The sequence below is a fragment of the Ovis canadensis genome, chromosome 19, assembly GCF_042477335.2.
Source record: "Ovis canadensis isolate MfBH-ARS-UI-01 breed Bighorn chromosome 19, ARS-UI_OviCan_v2, whole genome shotgun sequence".
In the NCBI taxonomy this organism is placed as follows: domain Eukaryota; kingdom Metazoa; phylum Chordata; class Mammalia; order Artiodactyla; family Bovidae; genus Ovis; species Ovis canadensis.
The window spans coordinates 74,631,272-74,654,156 of NC_091263.1; the positions used below are offsets into that span (position 1 = coordinate 74,631,272).

The 22,885-nt window shown below is 55.3% G+C and overlaps 1 non-coding gene across 1 annotated transcript; it reads right to left on the reverse strand.

Annotated features, from left to right (window-relative positions):
- Window positions 1–1,382: 1,382 nt before the first annotated feature.
- LOC138424934 (U6 spliceosomal RNA) lies at window positions 1,383–1,489 on the reverse strand. Its single transcript, XR_011251029.1, has one exon. It is a non-coding gene; the product is annotated as a U6 spliceosomal RNA (small nuclear RNA).
- Window positions 1,490–22,885: the final 21,396 nt, after the last annotated feature.

Below are 22,885 nucleotides of genomic sequence, written 5' to 3' on the forward strand. Positions count from 1 at the left end.
ATTCTTGCCTCCTTTGTCAAAGATAAGCTGTCCATATGTGTGTGGATTTATCTCTAGGCTTTCTATTTTGTTCCATTGATCTATATTTCTGTCTTTGTGCCAGTACCATACTGTCTTGATGACTGTGGCTTTGTAGTAGAGCCTGAAGTCAGGCAAGTTGATTCCTCCAGTTCCATTCTTCTTTCTCAAGATTGCTTTGGCTATTCGAGGTTTTTTGTATTTCCATACAAATCTTGAAATTATTTGTTCTAGTTCTGTGAAAAATATGGCTGGTAGCTTAATAAGGATTGCGTTGAATTTGTAAACTGCTTTGGGTAGTATACTCATTTTCACTATATTGATTCTTCCAATCCATGAACATGGTATATTTCTCCATCTATTAGTGTCCTCTTTGATTTCTTTCACCAGTGTTTTATAGTTTTCTATGTATAGGTCTTTAGTTTCTTTAGGTAGATATATTCCTAAGTATTTTATTCTTTTCGTTGCAATGGTGAATGGAATTGTTTCCTTAATTTCTTTTTCTACTTTCTCATTATTCGTGTATAGGAATGCAAGGGATTTCTGTGTGTTGATTTTATATCCTGCAACTTTACTATATTCATTGATTAGCTCTAGTAATTTTCTGGTGGAGTCTTCAGGGTTTTCTATGTAGAGGATCATGTCATCTGCAAACAGTGAGAGTTTTGCTTCTTCTTTTCCAATTTGGATTCCTTTTATTTCTTTTTCTGCTCTGATTGCTGTGGCCAAAACTTCCAGAACTCTGTTGAATAGTAGCGGTGAAAGTGGGCACCCTTGTCTTGTTCCTGACTTTAGGGGAAATGCTTTCAGTTTTTCACCATTGAGGATACTGTTTGCTGTCGGTTTGTCATATATAGCTTTTATTATGTTGAGGTATGTTCCTTCTATTCCTGCTTTCTCGAGAGTTTTTATCATAAATGGATGTTGAATTTTGTCAAAGGCCTTCTCTGCATCTATTGAGATAATCATATGGTTTTTATTTTTCAATTTGTTAATGTGGTGAATTACATTGATTGATTTGTGGATATTGAAGAATCCTTGCATCCCTGGGATAAAGCCCACTTGGTCATGGTGTATGATCTTTTTAATGTGTTGTTGGATTCTGATTGCTAGAATTTTGTTGAGGATTTTTGCATCTATGTTCATCAGTGATATTGGCCTGTAGTTTTCTTTTTTTTGTAGTATCTTTGTCAGGTTTTGGTATTAGGGTGATGGTGGCCTCATAGAATGAGTTTGGAAGTTTACCTTCCTCTGCAATTTTCTGGAAGAGTTTGAGGAGGATAGGTGTTAGCTCTTCTTGAAATCTTTCGTAGAATTCAGCTGTGAAGCCGTCTGGACCTGGGCTTTTGTTTGCTGGAAGATTTAAAAATATGGAACGCTTCACGAATTTGTGTGTCATCCTTGCGCAGGGGCCATGCTAATCTTCTCTGTATCGTTCCAATTTTAGTATATGTGCTGCCTAAGCAAGCACCAAATTCTCATTTAGAATCAAACCCCATTCCTGCCAGAGATGCTCAGAGAACTCAAACAAATGTTGTGTGCACCAGGACCCAAGGACCCCACAGAGACTCAGACAGAACTGTGTTTGAGCATCTCCTGTGGAGGTATGCTCAAACACCCTCTTCCAACAACTCAAGAGAAGACTCTACACATGGACATCACCAGATGGTCAACACCAAAACCAGAATGATTCTATTCTTTGCAGCCAAAGATAGAGAAGCTCTATACAGTCAACAAAAAAGACCAGGAGCTGACTGTGGCTCAAATCATGAACTCCTTATTGCCAAATTCAGACTTAAATTGAAAAAAGTATGGAAAACCACTAGACCATTCAGGTATGACCTAAATCAAATCCCTTATGATTATACAGTGGAAGTGAGAAATAGATTTAAGGGACTAGATCTGATAGATAGAGTGCCTGATGAACTATGGACAGAGGTTCGTGACATTGTACAGGAGACAGGGATCAAGACCATCCCCATGGAAAAGAAATGCAAAAAAAAAAACCAAAGTGGCTGTCTGAGGAGGCCTTACAAATAGCTGTGAAAAGAAGAGAGGCGAAAAGCAAAGGAGAAAAGGAAAGATATAAGCATCTGAATGCAGAGTTCCAAAGAATAGCAAGAAGAGATAAGAAAGCCTTCTTCAGCAATCAATGCAAAGAAATAGAGGAAAACAACAGAATGGGAAAGACTAGAGATCTCTTCAAGAAAATTAGAGACACCAAGGGAACATTTCATGCAAAGATGGGCTCAATAAAGGACAGAAATGGTATGGGCCTCACAGAAGCAGAAGATATTAAGAAGAGGTGGCAAGAATACACAGAAGAACTGTACAAAAAAGATCTTCACAACAAGATAATCACGATGGTGTGATCACTCACCTAGAGCCAGACATCCTGGAATGTGAAGTCAAGTGGGCCTTAGAAAACATCACTACAAACAAAGCTAGTCGAGGTGATGGCATTCCAGTTGAGCTATTTCAAATCCTGAAAGATGATGCTGTGAAAGTGCTGCACTCAATATGCCAGCAAACTGGGAAAACTCAGCAGTGGCCACCGGACTGGAAAAGGTCAATTTTCATTCCAATCCCAAAGAAAGGCAATGCAAAAGAATGCTCAAACTACCGCACAATTGCATTCATCTCACATGCTAGTAAGTAATGCTCAAAATTCTCCAAGCCAGGCTTCAGCAATATGTGAACCGTGAACTTCCAGATACTCAAGCTGGTTTCAGAAAAGGCAGAGGAACCAGAGATCAAATTGCCAACATCCACTGGATTCTAGAAAAAGCAAGAGAGTTCTAGAAAAACATCTGTTTCTGCTTTATTGACTATGCCAAAACCTTTGTCTGTGTGGATCACAATAAACTGTGGAAAGTTCTGAAAGAGACGGGAATACCAGACCACCTGACCTGCCTCTTGAGAAATCTGTATGCAGGTCAGGAAGCAACAGTTAGAACTGGACATGGAACAACAGACTGATTCCAAATAGGAAAAGGAGTATGTCAAGGCTGTATATTGTCACCCTGCTTATTTAACTTCTATGCAGAGTACATCATGAGAAATGCTGGGCTGGAAGAAGCACAAGCTGGAATCAAGATTTCCAGGAGAAATATCAATAACCTCAGATATGCAGATGACCCCACCCTTATGGCAGAAAGTGAAGAGGAGCTAAAAAGCCTCTTGATGAAAGTGAAAGTGGAAAGTGAAAAAGTTGGCTTAAAGCTCAACATTCAGAAAACTAAGATCATGGCATCCGGTCCCATCACTTCATGGGAAATAGATGGGGAAACTGGAAACAGTGTCAGACTTTATTTTTTTGAGCTCCAAAATCACTGCAGATGGTGACTGCGGCCATGAAGTTAAAAGATGCTTACTCCTTGGAAGAAAAGTTATGACCAACCTAGACAGCATATTCAAAAGCAGAGATGTTACTTTGCCAACAAAGGTCCGTCTAGTCAAGGCTATGGTTCTTCCAGTGGTCATGTATGGATGTGAGAGTTGGACTGTGAAGAAGGCTGAGCGCCGAAGAATTGATGCTTTTGAACTGTGGTGTTGGAGAAGACTCTTGAGAGTCCCTTGGACTGCAAGGAGACCCAACCAGTCCATTCTGAAGGAGATCAGCCCTGGGATTTCTTTGGAAGGAATGATGCTAAAGCTGAAGCTCCAGTACTTTGGCCACCTCATGCGAAGAGTTGACTCATTGGAAAAGACTCTGATGCTGGGACGGATTGGGGGCAGAAGGAGAAGGGGACGACAGAGGATGAGATGGCTGGTTGGCATCGCCACTGACTCAATGGACGTGAGTCTGAGTGAACTCCGGGAGCTGGTGATGGACAGGGAGGCCTGGTGTGCTGCGATTCAGGGGTTCGCAAAGAGTCGGACACGACTGAGCGACTGCACTGAACTGAACTGATGTGTAGAGTTGTCTCTTGTCTTGCTGTAATAGGTGTTTGCTATGACCAGTAGGTTCTCTTGCCGAAACTCTGTTAGCCTTTGCCCTGCTTCATTCTGTACTCCAAGGCCAAACTTGCCTGTTTCCCCAGGTGTCTCTTGATTTCCTACTTTTGCATTCCAGTCCCCTTGGAATAAAAGGATATCCTTTCTTGGTGTTAGTTCTAGAAGATCTTGCAGGTCTTCAAAGAACCAATCAGCCTCAGCTTCTTTGGCATCAGGGGCTCCCTGGTAGCTCAGATGGTAAAGAATCTGCCTAAAATGCAGAAGACCTGGGTTCAGTCCCTGGGTCGGGAAGATCCCCTGGAGAAAGGAATGGCTACCCACTCCATTATTCTTGCCTGGAGCACCCCATGGACAGAGGAGCCTGGCTGGTTACAGTCCATGGGGGCTGAAAAGAGTTGATACAAGTGAAGTGATTTTCTTGCACATGTCCCTATTATCTTTTCATAAATAATTTTATACATGTATGTTTGCTCAGGGCCTCCCTCAGCTCAGTTGGTAAAGAATCTGCCTGCAATGCAGAAGACCTGGGTTCAATTCCTGGGTTGGGAAGATCCTCTGGAGAAGGGAATGGCAACCCACTCCAGCATTCTCGCCTGGAGAATTCCATGGACAGAGGAGCCTGGCAGGCTACAGTCCATGGGGTTGCGAAGAGTTGGACACAACTTAGCACCTAAACCACCGTGACCATGTTTGCTTACGTTGTTAGTAAATCAACAGCTGTATTCTCCCTCTAAGGAAACGAAATTCTTAGCATCACTTTTGTATTATCTGCTTGTATACCCCTAATGGGAGAAGGCGATGGCACCCCACTCCAGCACTCTTGCCTGGAAAATCCCATGGACAGAGGAGCCTGGTAGGCCACAGTCCGTGGGGTCGCGAAGACTCAGACACGACTGAGCGACTTCACTTTCACTTTTTACTTTCATGCATTGGAGAAGGAAATGGCAACCCACTCCAGTGTTCTTGCCTGGAGAATCCCGGGGATGGGGGGAGCCTGGTGGGCTGCCGTCTATGGGATCGCACAGAGTTGGACACGATTGAAGTGACTTAGCAGCAGCAGCAGCAGCAGCATACCCCTAATAGCCTATATTGATACTTGAAACTGTAGCTTGATCTTGGTACATATTTTTAACGAAGCATTGCTTTTGTTTTTACTTTTAAAATATTTGCTCATTTACTTGCCTGGGCTGGGTCTTAGTTGCAGCACACAAGTTCTTGAGGTGCGGCTCGTGGGATCCACTTTCCTGACCAGGGACTGAACACGGGCCTCCTGCCTTAGGAGCACGGGGCCTTAGCCACCGGATCACCAAGGCAGTGCCAGCATGTAATTTCCTTAATCGGAACTTACTTACATGTAACAGTAGCTGTCAGCAGGGGCTGTTCTCTGCTGCGCTATGACTTTCTCACTTTCTTTCTGGGTTCATTTCTCTTCCACGTGTTCACTCTACGACTTCTACGACGCGATACACGGTTCACACAATTCCCTAATTTCCTGTCACTCACTCACTCTGCACATGGTTTGGAAAGTCTCTACCTGTGGAGACTTGGCCTCATTTTTGACTGACAGCTGGCTGGGTACAGGGCTCAGGTCAGAGTCACTCAGTCTCAGCACTTTGCCACCAGTGTTCAGTGAGCCTCTCGCCTCCACACCTGCTGCTGGGAATGGAGATTCTTTCAGACCCGTTTCCTCTTGAGCATTGGTCTCCTGACAACGGGAAGGCTGGTCCTCCTCCGCTCACCCTTTCACAGCTGACACATCACTGGAGGGCAATTATGGTTGCTTTGTTTGCTCTGTGGAGGTTTATTCTGATACACGCTTGGTGTGATCTTTCTCTTTGAAGAAAAGTTTTTTCGTCAGTTTTAAAAAGCACAAACACTTATTATGTTGATTAATGAACCATCAATATCACCAAAGAAAATCTATTTCTGACATTTATAATGGGATTCAGCCAGAAATAGTCAAGACAACTTTCAGAAGAATAAAGATGGAGAACTGACACCATCAGATTTTAAGACCTGCTATGAAGCGATAGGCCGGCTACAGGCCATGGGGTCAGGAAAGAGTCATAAAGTGGGAGCAAGTTACCAAGTCGGTGTTGCTTTATGCAGTTGTCTTATATAAGTTGCCTTATGTTTTATGCAGTAGACAGTTAGGTTATGGAAACAAAACAGTCATTCTCTACACAAAAGCCACTTATGATGTGAGCTAAGTTACCCATGATTCACCAAATAATTGAAATATCTTTCAATAAATGGTGCTGGAGCACATGGATGTGTCCATATTAAAAACATGTAACCCACACATCACACCACACACAAAATTAGTTTGAGATGGGTCACAGACCTAATTTCAAAGACAAAATAAGGAAGCTTATAAAGGAAAAAATAAGAATGTCTATTTTTTAGTTTTGATTAAGGTATTGTGATTCTGTAAAATATTAGAATCAGAGCAAGCTACATGAAGTATATATGTGAGTTCTCTGTGCTATTTTTGCAACTTTTCTGTCAATCTAAAATTTACATTAAAAAAATAGAGCATAACTTTATAACTATGAGCTAGCCAAAAGATTAAATAATTTGTAAACTAAAGTTACTAACCAAAAAAAAAAAAAAAAAAGACTGATAAGTTTGATGCCTTTGAAATTAAAGCCTGTTCATCAGAAGACACCATAGAGAAAATGAAGACACAAAACTAGGGCAGGTGTTTGTAATACATGTACCCAGCCCAGGATATGTAAGCAAAATACAGAAAGAATGCCTACAAACCAATAAAGAAGAACACACAGCCAAATTCAGAAGTGGGTTACACTTCATGAAGAGAGCATCCTGCTGATCAGCAGGGGCACAGGAATGTGTCAGCATCAGTCTTGGGGAAATACAACTTAGCCAAGAAGGACACCGGTGCACACCTCCAGGAACAGCTCCCATCAGAAAGACTGAGGCTGGGACCCCCTGGGGGCTCCAGTGGGTAAGATGCCATGCTCCCAGTGCAGGGGCCTGGATCCGATTCCGGGGCACAGAACGTGACCCTTCGCGCCACAGCTAAGAGTTCACGTGCCTCACCTAGAGCTCCTGCATGCCTCAACGAGGACTGAGGATCCCAAGTGCTGCAACCAAGGCCGGACACAGCCAGACAAAGAGCAGATGCGGAAAAAGACCGACATTGTCCCGCGTGGACAAGCATGCGCAGGAACCGGGAATCCTCCGAAGTTGGCGGCAGGACTTTAAATTGGAATAGCGCTTTAGAGGAGGAGGGCAGGGCAACCCACTCCAGTATTATTGCCTGGAGAATCCCCATGGACAGAGAAGCCTGATGGGCTGTTGTCCATGGAGTCACAAAGAGTCGGACACGGCTGAGCAACTAGGCACAGCACACAGTGCTTTGCAAAACTGCTTGCCAATACTGTGTAATCCAGAAGCTACACTCCTAGGTTAATATCTCAAAAAAGGAGAAAAAAATTGCATGAATCCACATACAAAAAAAATATGTATAAGAAGGCTTTTAGCAACTTTCTTCACAAAAGGTAAAATCAGAAACAACTGAGATATCAGTCAACAGTAAATGTATAAATACACTGCGATGTGTTCAGACAACAGAAGGACATGCAGCAATGGAAATAAATGTGCTGTTGCTATAGGCAACAAGGAGGAAGAATCTCACAGACATCACAACCAGCAGAGGAGCTCATCCCGTGTGGTCTCAGTGGTGGAGGTTCAGGAGCAGGAGAAGGTAACCATAGAGACAGGAGTGCTGGTAGAAGCTGCCTCGGGGTGGGGTGGAGCGGGCTGGGGGGAGCAGCAAAGGGACCTTCTGGGGCTGCGCGTCATCTACATCTTCATCTGAGCGGTGGGTGTGTCTACATGTGTAAACATTCACTGACAAGATGAGATCCCAGAGACAGGGGTGTGAAAAAGGAGCAGAAAGAATATTTGAGGACACAATGGCTGAAAACCTAACAAATTAACCAAAAAAAAAAAAAAACCTCCATGTCTGAGAAGCTTAATGAATTCCAAGTAAGATAAATTCAGAAAGATCCATACCTGGAAAGATTATAATCAAACTAGGGAAAACCCCAAACAAAGAGAAACTCTTGAAAGCAGCTCAAGAGAAGCAACTCATCACCTACAAAGGATTCTCAACGAGATTAACAGAAATCTTGGCCATGCAGGGTGGAGTGTTCAGAGACCTGTCAGTCAAGAATTCTATATCCAACAAAACTATCCTTCAAAAATGAAGAATCAGTTAACACATGCCCAGACCAGCAGAAACCAAGGATTCATTGCTAGATCTGTCCTACAAGAAATACTGGGAGGACGGGGTCCTTCAGGACAAAATCAAAGGACATGCGATGGAAACTCATTGCTAGATCTGTCCTACGAGAAATACTAGGGGCGGGGGGTCCTTCAGGACAAAATGAAAGGACGTGTCATGGCAACTCAAGTGCACACGGGGACGTAAGCGCTCCGGTTCATGCAGCAACACAGGTGAGCACACGTCGATAAAATGCCGTGTGAACACAGTTTTTTGTTTGTGACTCCTTTTTCCTCTTCACCAATTTCAAAGGCGACATCAGGGCAGGGGGGCTGGGAAGGTAGCCAAGAGGGTGGGGGTGCCCTTGTGAGGGGATGTGAGGAGGGAAGAGCTACCGTGGCTCAACCGCTGAGCATGAAACAGATGAAGGGCCAGCAGTCCTCTGCCTAGGGCGTGCTGACCCCCTTCTCCTGAGGCAACAGGGTCCCCCCTCCCCCCCACCCAGCCCATCAGACAAAATCTGGTCATCACCCTCGGACCCCTGCAGTCCTGGGATGTCCCTCTCTGGCTCTGTGCCTGGAAAGACTGGCCTCAAACCTTCTGGGCAGCATGGCAACTACTGCTGAGGCTCTGGGGCTCCAAGTAGCAAGGCTTGTCCCCCCACAACATCACTGTTCTCATCCAGGGGGGAGGGGCCTGGGTCCACCAGCGGTGAGAGGCGGAGGAGTTGGGGTGGGGAGGGTGGGCTTGGACCAAGTGTGACTCGGACGGAGAGCATGGGACCAGCGTTCTCTGTCAACGGTCTGCCTCCCCGTGATCCCATCAGTGGCTGGAGGCCAGTTAGATGGATCTGGTACAGTTTATCCTAGAAATAAAGGTGCAACAAATGGGCCTGTGTTGCATGTCGGCAGGGAGAGGGGCTGGGCACACAGCTGACGGGGCTGTCAGAGGTCAGGGAAAGACAAGGGAGGGGCTTGGGGCTTGTCTGGAGATGGAGCGGTGGGGACGGGGTCCTTGTTGGGGGGAAGGGGGGAAGGGTGTGGGGGCCTCATGGGCCCGGAAAATCCAGCCCCAGGGGGGACCAGACCCCTCCAAGCACTCACAGGGCCAGAAGCCGGGGGTGTGGGGGTGATGGAGTTGGACCAGCAGGCCACTGGACCCTCCAGGCCTTCTTGGGGTCTCTCCCTTCCTCCCTGGCCCTGCCCCCCTAGAAGGGGCCTTGTTGCACAGGTACAGAGAGGAACATTCTTAGCAGGCGTCTGTCAGACCTGGATTTACACAGTTTTGGGGAAAGTCCCTTAAAAACGATTCAAGTTCAGGATGCAAAATTGCTAGCCCCCCTCAGCCCGGCCCTGGGAAGGGGCTCTGCCCTGACCCATGGCCCCACCTCATGCCAACCCCCTTTAGGACTGCAGTAAGGTGCACCCCGCCCCTTACCGGGCTGAACCAGCGGGATCGGGGGGCCTGCAGAACAACACAGGGTGATGTGTGGCTGTCACTGCTGCGAGATCAACTCCAAGAGCCCGTGTTTGCACAGCGCCGCCGAGTCCAAAACACCCCCAACAAGGAAAGAGAGCAACGGGTGGCCGTGAGCTGGGAAGGGCGGTCACTCCCCACCAGCCCCACCCCAGAGTCCACGCGGAGGGGAGATGGACAGACAGACGGAGGCGGGAGCCGGGCCTCCAGCCCCAAGAGGGCCGGCACTGGGGGCCCTTCCACGGGGGGGCCGTGGTCGTTGGCCGGACGACCTGGAAGACGTCACAGCCCAGGACGCACAGGTGCTCAGACCTGCGGAGAGGAAGGACCCTCGCCGTCTTCCCACAGGCGTCTCTCCCCGTCGGCCCCCGGTTGATGGGGTGCTGTTGAAGCCCCTGTGTTTACAGGGCTTCCATCTGGACATTCTGAAGCTGCTTCTTCAGGCCAGCGAAGGTGATCTCTTCCCAGGGAAAGTGCTGTTACCAAAACCAAGTGGGCCACTGTGTCTCTCTGAACACTTCACCCTGAATCATATTTTCCACATAATTTTGTTTCATCTTTCTTTCTGCAACGTCTGTCTCTTGTACCTTTCATATTGTCTTTCCCCGTTTCTCTCTTTTCTCTCCTTTCCCCCATTTTCTCCCATTTCTCTCCTACTGCATTTTAATGCATCCCTCGTAAATAAAGCAAGCTGTCTTTTTGTGTCTTAATCCAATTTGAGAGTCTCTCTATCTTAATAAATAAATATCTATTTACATCTATTCTGCCCAGCTTTTTTTTTCTACTTACTGTGATTTTTTTTACTATTTTTCCTATCCTGACGTTCAATGGGTCATTTAATTCATTTTGCCTTGAGAGTTACACCTTTTATTTCTGTTCTAGTCATGATCTTTACCTTGTTAACACGTACACACACATTGTTCAAATTCTAGCGTTAACCAAATCTGTTTTCTTCACCCCCTGATAGACACACCTCTCAGGTCCTTTTGTCCTCTGAGCGACTCCAGTCCCCAGCCCTCCCCACCAGACCCAAGGCCACCATCGTCACCTTGCACCCACTCCGCGCCGTTCCGCTCTGCTGTTTCCATGGACACTGTGCTCACGTCTTGAAGGTTTCCCACCCTTCCAGTGCATTAGTGGGGTCTGTCTCTGGGAGCCATGAGACGCTCCCCTTTCCCCTCCCGCTTCTCTCTTACTCTGCTTTACGTATTTTCAAGTTTGTTGTTGGGTATGCCGAGGGCCATGCTCGCTGTATTTCCTCTTTGCCGGCTCCTTGATTCAGAGCAAAATGCACAGCTCAGCCATGCACCTCCGGGCCCCTCTTTTATGCCCTATGTGGGGCCCCAGAGGCTGGCCTCAGTGGACTGCGACCCTCTCTGGTTCCAGGAGACCAGAGGGGCTGAGTAGAGGCTGAGCTCCGGGGCCCACTGCACTCTCGCCTCCTCGGGGGCTGCGGGCTGGCCGCAGCGCATTCCTTAGAGACCCATCGCTGCCCCTCCTGTGGCTGCACCGCCTGGTCCTGGGCCCCACCCCCGCCCCCGCCCTGCAGGCCCCGGGAGCTCAGCCCCCTTGCTGGTCCCTTCAGCCCCACCGACACCTTGTGGGCCACTGTCTGTCTTACTGGTCGCCCCTCTGTGACCCCGTCAAGCATCTCCTCCGGGAACACGGCAGATCCAGGGCTCCTCGGCCTCATGTCCTGCTCGGTCCTGGGTTACGACTGCGGCTCCATCCCTCCTGTGTCCCTGTCTACTTGTTAATCCTGACCTGTCAGGAGACAAGTTTACCCATCCTCCCCGTGTCACCACTGTCCTCTGACAGGGACAATCTTCCCGGTCACTAAGCTGCTGCCTCTAAGCAGCGCCCTGGGTCCTCCGCTGTGAGGCCCCATGGTCCACGGCTGACCAGCGCCCCAGCCTCCTCCTGGCCTCTGGTCACCTGCAGGCCGCTCCACAGCCCTCCCGTGCGGCCGGTTATCCCCGTGGTCACCGTCAGAGCAGAGAGTGGCTGCTGGCACTCCCACGTCTCAGCACCCGGGGCCATCTCTCAGCCCCACCTCTGCCCTGTTGCCTGCCTCTCTCACTGCGGATGGTCCCGGGTCCGCAGAGGCGGGCGGGTGAGCCTTTGGTGATGGTGCGGGGAGCTCCAGCACCCTGTGTCTGGTTTTGTTCTGCGTTGCCCTGCCTCACACGGGGTCCTCGCTCTTGCTTTCTTCTGATTGGGCGGGGGTCCCTGGGTTCGTGTCCCCAGCTGCTCTTCCAAACGTCCCACCTCTCACTCCTTTGTGCCGCGCGCCCATCTGTCAGCCCCTCGCGGGAAACAGCCCATGTTTCGCGTCCACAGCCTGACTGGCCCGTCTCCGTGCCTTCTGCCTCTGTTCTCCACGTGAGGGGGCCCTTGGGTGTGTCCCCAGCTCGGTCTCCATGTCTGGGGCCACATGGACCCCCCATCCATGGGGGGTGTCTCCCCCCAGGGAGGAGCTTGCAGCCCACGCAGACCTGCCCCGCAGACACCAGGCCTGCCTCCCCCTGCCCCGGGGCTCAGACCCTGTCCCCGGGACACAGGCAGACCTGCCCACAGGCAGGCAGAGCGCCCCGCGCTGCGCGCCCCCTCCCCGCTGCGCGCCCCCTCCCCGCTGCGCGCCCCCTCCCCGCTGCGCGCCCCCTCCCCGCTGCGCGCCCCCTCCCCGCTGCGCGCCCCCTCCCCGCTGCGCGCCCCCTCCCCGCTGCGCGCCCCCTCCCCGCTGCGCGCCCCCTCCCCGCTGCGCGCCCCCTCCCCGCTGCGCGCCCCCTCCCCGCTGCGCGCCCCCTCCCCGCTGCGCGCCCCCTCCCCGCCGATTCTGCCCTCCCGCAGACACCAGGCCTGCCTCCCTCTGCCCCGGGGCTCAGACCCTGTCCCCGGGACACAGGCGCTCTATTCCTGCTCAGAGCCGGTCTGCGTCTGCGGCGACCCTGCTGTGGGTCTCCGCTCGACCCGGCCCTGGATCTGCTGTTGCGTCTTGACCTGTCGGGCCCCTCTAATTCCCTTCCTTCTTCACGCATCCCTGGGAAGTCCTGGCTTCCCTGGAGCTTGTCTCCACTGCCCAGTGCGAGAACCTCCTCCCTGCCGGGGGCGCCCACCGGCACCACGCCCCCTGGCACCGCGCCCGGGGCCTCGGCAGGAGCTGCCTGCTGCTGCAGGCGTCCCTTGTGCTTGGTTGGCGCTTACCTTCCAGTGACGGCGGCGGCACCAGCCTTCCAGTGTCTCGTGCGGATCCACAGACACATATGTTGAGGGTTTTGAATGCACAGGTTTGCAGAGAACGTATGTGAATAGGAGCACGGGGGGTCTGACGCTGTGAATGACACACGTGATGGGTGTCTGGGGGCTCCCCAGGGCCCCCAGGAGACCCTGCTGATGCTCCTCGGGGCTCCCCAGAGCCCCCAGGAGACCCTGCTGATGCTCCTCGGGGGGGTCAGGTCCCAGGGCCGCCCCTAGCTGCAAGGAGGCCTGGAAAGGGGGTGCTTTCCCAGCTGTGCAGAGAAACACACAGCCGCAGGTGAGGAGGAAGAGAGGGACCCTCGGGCCAGATGGCAACAGGCATCTGTACGACGCCCGCTCTGCCCTGAGATGCCGGGGCCCCGGGACGTGAACCTCAGGAGGAACCGGGGTTCTGAGCACAGACACGATGGAGGCAGGGCGGGCTCCCTGGCCCCTCAGCCCCTTCTCCCTCTCTGAGGCTCAGAAACACCCCAGGAGGAAGACTTCGCCTCCGTCCACTCATCCATCCAGGACGCGCCATCTCTGAGCTGCAGAAGGCTAGTGCCGGCCACTGAGGCCTGCCCTGCCCAGCCAGCCAGGGGTGAGTGGACCCCACTGACTCACCAGGACACGTTAGGGCCAAACCCGAAGGAGGAGTGGGCCGCTCCCAGGAGACATGTCCAGGCACTGGGGACAGCTCGAGCAAAGGCCCTGGGCCCTGGAGAGGCCAAGCTTGGGGCTGGAGCAAGGTGGACTGACTGGGAAGAGCCAAGCCAGAGGCCAACGGAGGCAGGTCAGTCCAGACCAAGACCGCTGTGACGTGCTCCCAAGCTCAGCCGCCCCGCTGGGGACCCCCACTTCCTGGATGCCTGAGCCCACCCCTCCCCCGCCCTCCTCCCCAGCACCTCCTGCCACAGTCCCCGCTTCCTGCCCCCCTGCCCCTCCTCGCCCACGGCCAGCAGCCCCCTCTCTGCCCCGGCTCGGACACCGCGTAAGCCGCAGGGCAGGGCCTCTTGTCCCAGTGCCCCCTCCCCACCTCCCTAGCACACCCAGGGCCTGGGAGCCACCGGCGTGGGCGCCAGCATCTCCCAGGGTAGGACCAGGGCCCAGGCGGGGCCCCTGGAAGGGGGGCAGCCCTCCCTGGCCTGACCTGCTTGGCCTGGATGGGACGCCCCTCACGCCCACACCACGGGGAAGGCCACGTGCTGAGCGAGGGCTGGCCTGGCAGAGAAGCCTGCTTGGAGGTGTGGGTGCAGCCAACAGGCTGCAGCTCCCAAGCCTCGGGACCTCCGTGCCTCATTGGAGGCTTGAGGCTGAGCCCAGAGGGGCTGGTCTCCCCGTGGGCAGTGTGGGCTCGGGGTCTGCACCAGCCGCCTCGCCATCTCCATTGCACTGTGTTCAGGCTCTCCCCGCCTCCCCCTCCCCCTCCCCCTCCCCTCCCCTCCCCCTCCCCCTCCCCCTCCCCCTCCCCCCCCATGTCAGCCCCACGCCCCACTCCTCCCCTCTCCCCACCCCTGCCTCCCGTGAGCCCAGCACGGCTCACTCCCTCTTGGTGTCTGCTCCCTGGGGACCAGAGCTGACCGGCTCCCAGACCGTGGCTGGACAAGCTCCTTCGTCTGCCTCGGCTCAGAGACGTCCCACCTGTGCCCTGGGGCCCCACCCACCCTGGGGCCCCACCCACCCTGGGGCCCCACCCACCCTGCTTCCAGGAGGGACTAAGAGCACAGCCTGCCCCCACCCTGAGGCCGGTCACGCTGACACCACCTGCCTCAAGGGCCCCTGGGCAGGGCGCCGGGGTGCCCCAGGCTGCAGGCAGGGCGGTGATGTCACCCTGAGGCGGTAACCATGGAAACAGGCCTTGAGCAGCTCTGGCGCGCAGTGTGAGGTGCGGGGACAAACCCCGGCTGCGAAGGCCAGCGGGGGTCCCCCGTCTGGGGGAGACATCTCTGCTCCCCACGGCCCACCCACGTGCGAGCCCAGCGCCCCACCCAGGCGCACATCCCCGTGTGCAAGCACTCACAGCACCTATAAGTGCAGGCGTTTCACCTGGGTGGCACGTCACAGGCTGCCTCTTACACGCGAGGCTCAGAGCGGCTCAGAGACTTTTCCAAGATACACATTGGAATTCAGACCACATTCTCTGATTCCGGGTTCAGGGCGTTGGGGACCAGCTGAAAGAGCCACCCCGGCGTCTCACGGGGCTGGGCGGGAGGCCCAGTGTGACTGAGAGAGTGTGGCACTGGGCCCGAGAGGGGACTCGGCTGAAGAAAGAATTCAGAGCCTTGAAAAAGACCCCCTGGGTAGAGGAAAGCCCTTGCTCACAAAAAGTGTCAAGACCAAACAATGCCAAGGAGGTAATTTACAAAGTAACGCTGAGATACCTGGAGACCAATTCTGGAAAAGCCGAATCTGAGCTTGACATCGGAGACTCCATTACAGGTGACCCGCAGGCCTGACTGCAGGCCATCCGATCAGAGGAGCCCCCGGAAGGGTCCAGCCTGGGCAGAAACCTGCAGGCGTCAGCGCCTCACTTGGAAATCAAAGAAATTAAAGACGAACTAATAGAAATGAGAAAGCGATTAATGCTTTTTGGATATCAAATTTTTTTTAAAGACTAAGAAACATTCACCTCGAACAGTGGGCTCATCTACGGGTCACAAGCGTTTGTCCACCAGCAGCAGCGGTTCAGTCGCTCCAGTCTTGTGAGACTCTGCGACCCCGTGGACTGCAGCCCGCCAGGCTCCTCTGTCCACGGGATTCTCCAGGCAAGAATACTGGGGGGGGTTGCCACGCCCGCCTCCAGGGGATCTCCCCGACCCAGGGACTGGACGAGAGTCTCCTGCGTCTCCTGCACTGGCAGGCAGGGTCGTTACCATCGACCCACCAGGGAAGCCCCCACGGCCATCACAAGGGTCAGCTGAGCTGGGAAGCTGGAAACAAAATTACAACACTGTACACCCACCGATTTTGTGCAAGTTGGAAGCAGAAACAAGGGCTGGCAAGGCTGCCTTCCGCCCCCACGCCGATGCTCACAGCCTGTAAACGGCGGGCCCCTGTGAAGCACACGCCCAGGCCGGGAGAAGTGTCAAGCCCGGCATCCGTGATCCCAGCCTGGAGGATGGATCCTCAGGGAACAGCGTGAGCGAAGTGGAAACGCCACGAACAAGGATATGCTGGCTGAAGCGCTGCTCCGTGATGTATCATGAAAAACGCCAGCCCACACACAAGCAGAGAAAATAGGATAATGAGCCCATGTGCTGTCCTCAGTTTCAACCGTCTCAGCTCACAGACAGTGTTTCACGTCCTCGCCACACACACACACGCACACACGCTTGCACACGCCCTCTTTTTGAGTATTATGAGGGGAATCCCAGACACTTCATTTTGTCCATTAATACTTCAGCCTGCATCCCTAGCAAATAAGGTTTTTAAAAGTCTAATCATCACCTTGGGGCTTCCCTGGGGGCTCAGACGGTAAAGCATCTGCCTGGAATGCGGGAGACCCGGGTTCGATTCCTGGGTTGCGAAGATCCCCTGGAGAAGGAAATGGCAATCCACTCCAGCACTCTTGCCTGGAAAATCCCATGGACGGAGGAGCCTGATAGGCTACGGTCCATGGGGTCGCAGAGAGTCAGACACGACTGAGTGACTTCACTCACTCACACAATCACCTCATCACGCCCAGTAGTAAATTCTTTAACATCGCTTAGTTCACCGCCCATGCTCAATCTTTCCGCGTTTTAGACACTGCAGGGCCAGTCTGTGGGAGGCAGGAAGCGTAGAGGCGGAGGCGCTGCGTCTGGTCGCTCTGCGTGAGTCTCTCTTGTTCTGTAACAGCCTTCGCATCCCTCCTCGCCGAGTCGTCTGAAACAACGCCCCCGAGTGGGCAGCGGGCAGCAGGCCCAGGGCCAGGGCAGCTGGGCCACATGTGGTGCCCTGGCCTGGGCTCCAGGGCTCCGACCGTCCGGGCAGCGGTGGCCGAATGTGACCGGGAGCAGCTGGCCATGGGCCCCTGTCCAGCCTGGTGGCTGCTCACCCAGCTCTGCTGCCCCCAGCGACTTGGCCACCGGACTTGGCTGTGCGCTTGGACCAGGCAGCGAGGCCACGCCCAGGCCTCACGGCATGTTTGGGCCTGGTCACGTTTCTGGACTCCACCCCTTGGCCGCAGCTGAGCCCCCTTGCCTCAGCAGCCGCAGGCAGGAAGCCCCTCGCTGCTCCCCTCCGGGACCACACTCAGCCCCCAGAGTCGCCCGCCAGGAGCCCACCCTGCCCCCGGCACACCAGTGGGGGAGGCAAGTGCCCGCTGAACAGCCACGGGAAGGCGCGTGCTTTGCTGTGGATAAAACCACAGCTGTGCACGCTCTGACTGCAAGGAACAGCCCCGCTCACCTCACCCTCTGACACTCAGCTGGGCCCGCCTGTCAGAGAAGGGGAGCTGGGCTTTGTCGTTGGGCTGCCACGGGGTCACTGTCCCCCTGGAGCAGTGGGCAGGTGCAGGGCGGAGGCCCAACCTGGACGGCCAGGGAAGAAGCGGCTGGTGAGGGGCAGGTTGCCCAGGTGTCTGACGTGGGTTTTGTCATCATTCAGGTAAGTGGGGCCAACAGGCCATAAATGACTGCAGCTGAGAAGGCAGCTGGTCACGCTTGCAGATCCCCAGAGGAGGGGGTGAGATGCCCGGGGCAGGACACACGGGGAGGCACCAGCGTCGGTCAGGGGGCCCAGGTGCGGGGGGCGTGGGCGAGAGCCCCTACTGGAGTTTCCCAGGAAGAAACGGGTGGGGCAGCGGAGCAGCCTGGGGCCCGGCTGACCTGAGTGACCACAGGGCTCTGGGCACAGGGCTGTCCCCACCTATAGGGGGTGATGAGGGCAGGGGGCTCGTAGTCCTGCGTGTTAGGGCCCCGAGGAGGAGGGGTTGATGTGGATGGAAAGGCAGGCTCAGAGATGAGCCCTCTGTCCCTAGGGTGCCCCAGTGCCTGCACAGCCCTGAGATGCCAGAACCTTGGCAAGTAAAATCACGGGAGATGCAGGAACCAGAGCCAAACAGCAGTCACCCTTCACCTGCCCCTCCCCACCGTCTGCTCACGCCAGACTCGCCCGCTTCTCTCCCCAGCTCTCCGACAACGATGACGACAGCCCCTTGCCCCCATCCCCACCCACTGCCAGTCACGACCCGGGGGCTCACTGCCCCCACCCCGGGCTCCTCCGCAGCTGGCTTGCCAGCCCCGTGCCTGCAGCTGCTGGACCCTGTCTCCACCCACTGAAGCCGGGCCCCCGGGGCTGCTCTGGCCAACGGGGTGCAGCTCTCGGAGCCCTCGTGGACTGCTGGTGGGGGCACATGGTGCGCCCGCTCCGGAAAATGGCACATAGGCCTTCAAAACCGAACACAGAACCACACAGCCCAGCAGTTCCACTTCTGGGCATTTACCCGAAGGAGCTAACTGAAAGCGGGGACTCGAAGACACAGCTCTGCATACACACTCATGGCAGCATTATTCACCGTTGCCAAGAGGGGAAGCCGCCCAGCTGGGTGAGGAAACAAAGCCTGGGCCATTCAGACAGGGTGGCTCAGCCGTTCAAACGAAGGGAATCCTGAAGCCTGCCACAGCGTAGATGAACCCAGGGGACACAGGACGCAGTGAAACAAGGGACAAGGCCCCGTACGATCCACTTACATGAGGCCCTAGGGGGTCGTGTCCACAGACGCAAGAAGTAGATGATGGGGCCTGGGGGAGGGGGCGGGGAATTGGTGTTAACGGACACAGAGCTTGAGTTTTACGAGATGAAGTTGTGTGCACAAATGGTGGTGATGGTCACAGAACGTGTGAATGCCCTAACTGGGCACGCTAACACGACTGAAATGGCAGACACGTGCTATCTCATAACACGTATCATAACAACAAAGGCAAAAAGCGTCACTTTCTCAGAGAGGGTCCCCACGCCTCCCTGGTCAGCCTCTGCCCTTCTTTCCAGACATTCATAACCGCTCACCAGGCACACATTCCATGCTGGCACCAGGGCAAACAAGGGAGGTGAAATGCAGGAGGCCCCTGCTCCGGCCAAGAGATCCTCCTGGAGGCCCTGCAGATGCCCAAGGCAGTGAGGAGGGGCTTCTGTGACCCACCCCTGCCCACCTGCCCTGCCCTGCCTTTCACAGGCTGTTGGAGAGCGGAGTGTGGCGTGGCTTGGGTTCCTCTGACTCGGTTTCCTTTGCTGGGGGCCTGGGCCCCTCCCCCTGAGGCGCTGACCCTGCCTAGGTCTGGGCTGAGGCTGGCCTGGGCTGAGGCCATGGAGCTGTCCACGCTGCAGTGCTGAAAACGCCGGGGCCTGCAGCCGGCAGAGGACTCACTGGCAGGGGCTGACCCCGCAGCCAGGCCACCGGCCTCCTGAGTGGCCGAGGGGCCCTGAGGATGCCCCCATGCTGTCCACAAGCCCATTCCGAATCCTGGCTGTGGGCTCTGTGGCAGGCACACCAGCAGAGGATGGGGGCTTCCCCCCCAAAAGAAGGGGCAGGCAGCACCTTCTCACAGCAAGGAGAGGGGGCTGAACGAGACAGTGTCTGCCGAGCTCAGCACCCTGCAGACACACTGCAGTCACGCACAGTGCACCGGCCTCACCCTCTTCCTCCACGGGGTCAGGCCCTCCGTCTCTCCGGCTTTGTTGCCCAAGCACAGTGAGGGACCGGCTGCAGGGCCGCACAGCTGAGTCCCAGGTGGGCCTCTCTGGGTGGAGAGAAGGCGTCTGGGCCCGTCCCAGCAGACCTGGGGCTGTGGGGCAGAGTGGAGGCCCAGACAACAAGCACCTCCTGCTCCCAGTTAGACCGTCTACAACAGGGACAGAGCAGAAGCCACAAGAAGTCACGCTGTCGGCACTGCCTGCAGTTAACAAAGCAGGAAATAAAAGTGTGAAGCCCCCCAGGTCCAGGCAGAGAAGCCGGAGGGGGGCCAAACCCCAGTGGGAGAGGGAGGGGTGCAGGGGACAGCAGAGGCCTCCTTGGGGTGTAAACGAGCAGATACAAGGGACTACCTTTGCCTAGGACACGCCCTCAGCTCAGGGTCAAGAGGACTCCTTCCAGGGAGGGAGCATGTGGGCCAGGGTGGGGGGCAGTTGCTCAGAAGTCGTCCAATGACTTGAGTCACTGTTTTACTTTGATAGAAACATAAATGGTGGTTTGAAAATATTTTAGCAAATCATCATAAAGGACAGTTGAAGGATTTAGTTTGGAATTCTACGTTCACGGAGGCCTGGACCCACCCCTCTTTCTTGCTCGCCCTCCAGGAACCTCAGGTGGGCGGAGGCTAAGGCTGGGAAGGATGCAGGCAGGAAGGGAGGCATGCCCACCCTGAAAGGGGCCTGGGGCTCCCCTGATGCCAGCCTCAAGGGTTTCTGGCACTCAGAGCAGGGTGTGTAACAGAGCGAGCTGAGTGGAGGGTCGCCATCTGATCTCGCGTGTTCAGGGCCCATCCGGTCCTCGGGAAAGACGGACACAGTGACCTCAACAGCCTGCTGGGGGCTTCCTGCGTCTCATCTCCTGCCATGACGGCAGTCAGGCCACACAATTCACTGCTGTAATGACAGGCTGCCTTCCCAGGTTTCCTTTGCGAAAGTCACGCCCTCACCAGGCAGCGAGTGGGCGAGGACAGGAAGCCCCCGTCCTCTGCTGGAGTGCCTGCCACAGAGCCCATGTCCAGGACTCGGAACAGGCTTGTGGACAGCACGGGGGCATCCTCGGGGCCCCTTGGCCACTCAGGAGACCGGTGGCCTGGCTGCAGGGTCAGCCCCTGCCAGTGAGTCTTCTGCCGGCCGCAGGCCTGGGCGTTTTCAGCACTGCCGCGTGGACAGCTCCATGGCCTTGCCCAGGCCAACCTCAGCCCCAGACCCAGGCAGGGTCAGCTCCTCAGGGGGACGGGGCCAGGCCCCCAGCAAAGGAAACCGAGTCAGAAGAACCCAAGCCACGCCACATTCTGACCTCAAACAGCTCTGTCCAATGGAAACAGAACTGTCTAGCAGCCACGTGAGAAGCACGGAACCCGGAATGGGTGAGGTTACTTTTAGGAACATGTACAATACGGCCTGGGGAGCCAGCTGCATGAATGAGCCCCACTTCGGCGGGACACGATCAGTACTCTCTAAGTGACAGATGCCTCTCCACAGCTAACAAACACAGGAGGCAAGACCTCCTGTCACAGCAACCAGCACAGCGCGTGCTCAGGAGCAGCTGGGGGCATTACCGCCTGGTTTCAGGCAGCCCTGCGGCCTGCCCTGCCCTTACCCTCACTTTACAGATGAGGACAGTGAGCGGAGATGGGGGTGTGCTCAGCCCTGGTGGATGGCCTGTCTCCTCCGATCCCCCCACGGGGACCACCTCCATGCATGGGACACACACTCACGCCCTTTCCTTGGGATCTGTCCCTCAAGAAGAGGGCCCTGTGTCCACCCTCCCCACCTGGTAAAGGAGAAAGTGGGGTTCAGACAGCAAGGCTACCCACTCTGGGTGCAGAGCGGGGCCGAGCTCCTGGCCCCTCACTTCCCCAAGGGGAGCCCTGAGTAACCAGCCTGCCCCTCCCCCGCAGCCAGCTGCAGCCTCCCAGCCCCCTGCCCTCCGCCTCTGTCTCCAGTTCATTTTTTCCTTTTAGGGCATTAAGCACAGAAGTATTAAAAGGGATTGTTCAGGCCAGTTAATTAGCTCAGAAGAGGCCTCTGCAGAAGCCCAGGTCACAGCCGTCCACCTCTCTTTATTAGCCGAATTGATGGAGACAGCACGGCCCAGATGGGAATAAATTGAATCCGATGGCAGAGAGCCTCTTGTGCGAGCTATTAACGGGAGCGAGCAGGCCTCACGCTTTCCTCGCTGGCGTTTCTTTAACGCCTTCTCCTGCTGCTCTGGCCGCTCCCAGATGCCCACTTACACTCCGTGGGGGAGCAGCTGCTCCCTGAAGTCCAGCCGTGGGTAGCAGGGCACCTCCAATCCATGAAGGACATGCTCACCGGGAGGGGGAGGCCCCACTCCAAGGCCAGGGGTCCTGGACACCCTCCCCCCACCTCAGTAAGGCTGCAGAGGCCTGGAGCCGGCGGCCAGCATTCCCTGCCCCAGGGGAGGGCCCAGCTTTGGCACCCACACCCAACTTGTCCTGACAGCACGGGGTCAGCACGTGTCTGGCCCCCACCTCTGTGGTGGGGGAGGGGAGACCTGCCCAGGCGGCGGGCTGAGGTAGTGGGGGGCGGGGCTGCACTGGGGGCCTGCCCGGCTCAGGCTGCGGTCACCCCCGCGGGGAGGGGAGAGTGCAGAGCCGGCCTTTCAGCACCATGGACAGGGCTGGGCCGCCCCGCGCTGAGACTCCCGAGCCCGTGGGCTCAGGCCTTCAGGACAATGGGCAGTGGAGGAGAGCCACCCCAGCCCTGGCTGAGGCCAGTGCCCGCCTTCCTGGAGTGTCCTAAAGCTTCCTGGATCTCTGCCTGCTGGCTCCTCCCGTCTCTCAGGTCTCAGCCCTTGCCCCTCTCCTCTGAGGAGCCCTCCTGGACAGCCCTAGAGGACACCCAGCCCCTCCCGGCTTCTGACACACTGTACTGCTGACTTTCCTGGGGCACTCTCTGGAACGGTCACCCCAGGAGGGGCCCCCCGATGGCTCATTCTCGGCCAAGTGCCCGAGCCTGGAGTGGGGGCTGCCAGACGGGAGTGACGACCACAGAAAGCACTGCCGAGCTCCTGGAAAGGAACAGGGGGGAGGGCCAGGGCTCCTGAGGCCCTGGGAAAGTGGGACGGACGGTTCTCTGTGGCTCAGAGGAAGGCCCCAACCCCCCGCACCCCTCCCCCCAGCCACCGCCGCCCTGGCCTTCCTGCCCACCTCTCGTCTCTTCAGCTCCCCAGCACTTCACTGTTACTGGAAGGCATTGTGAACGTCCACGGCTGTTCCCTCAGTCTGTGCCATCCTCCTTTGTTTTGTACTG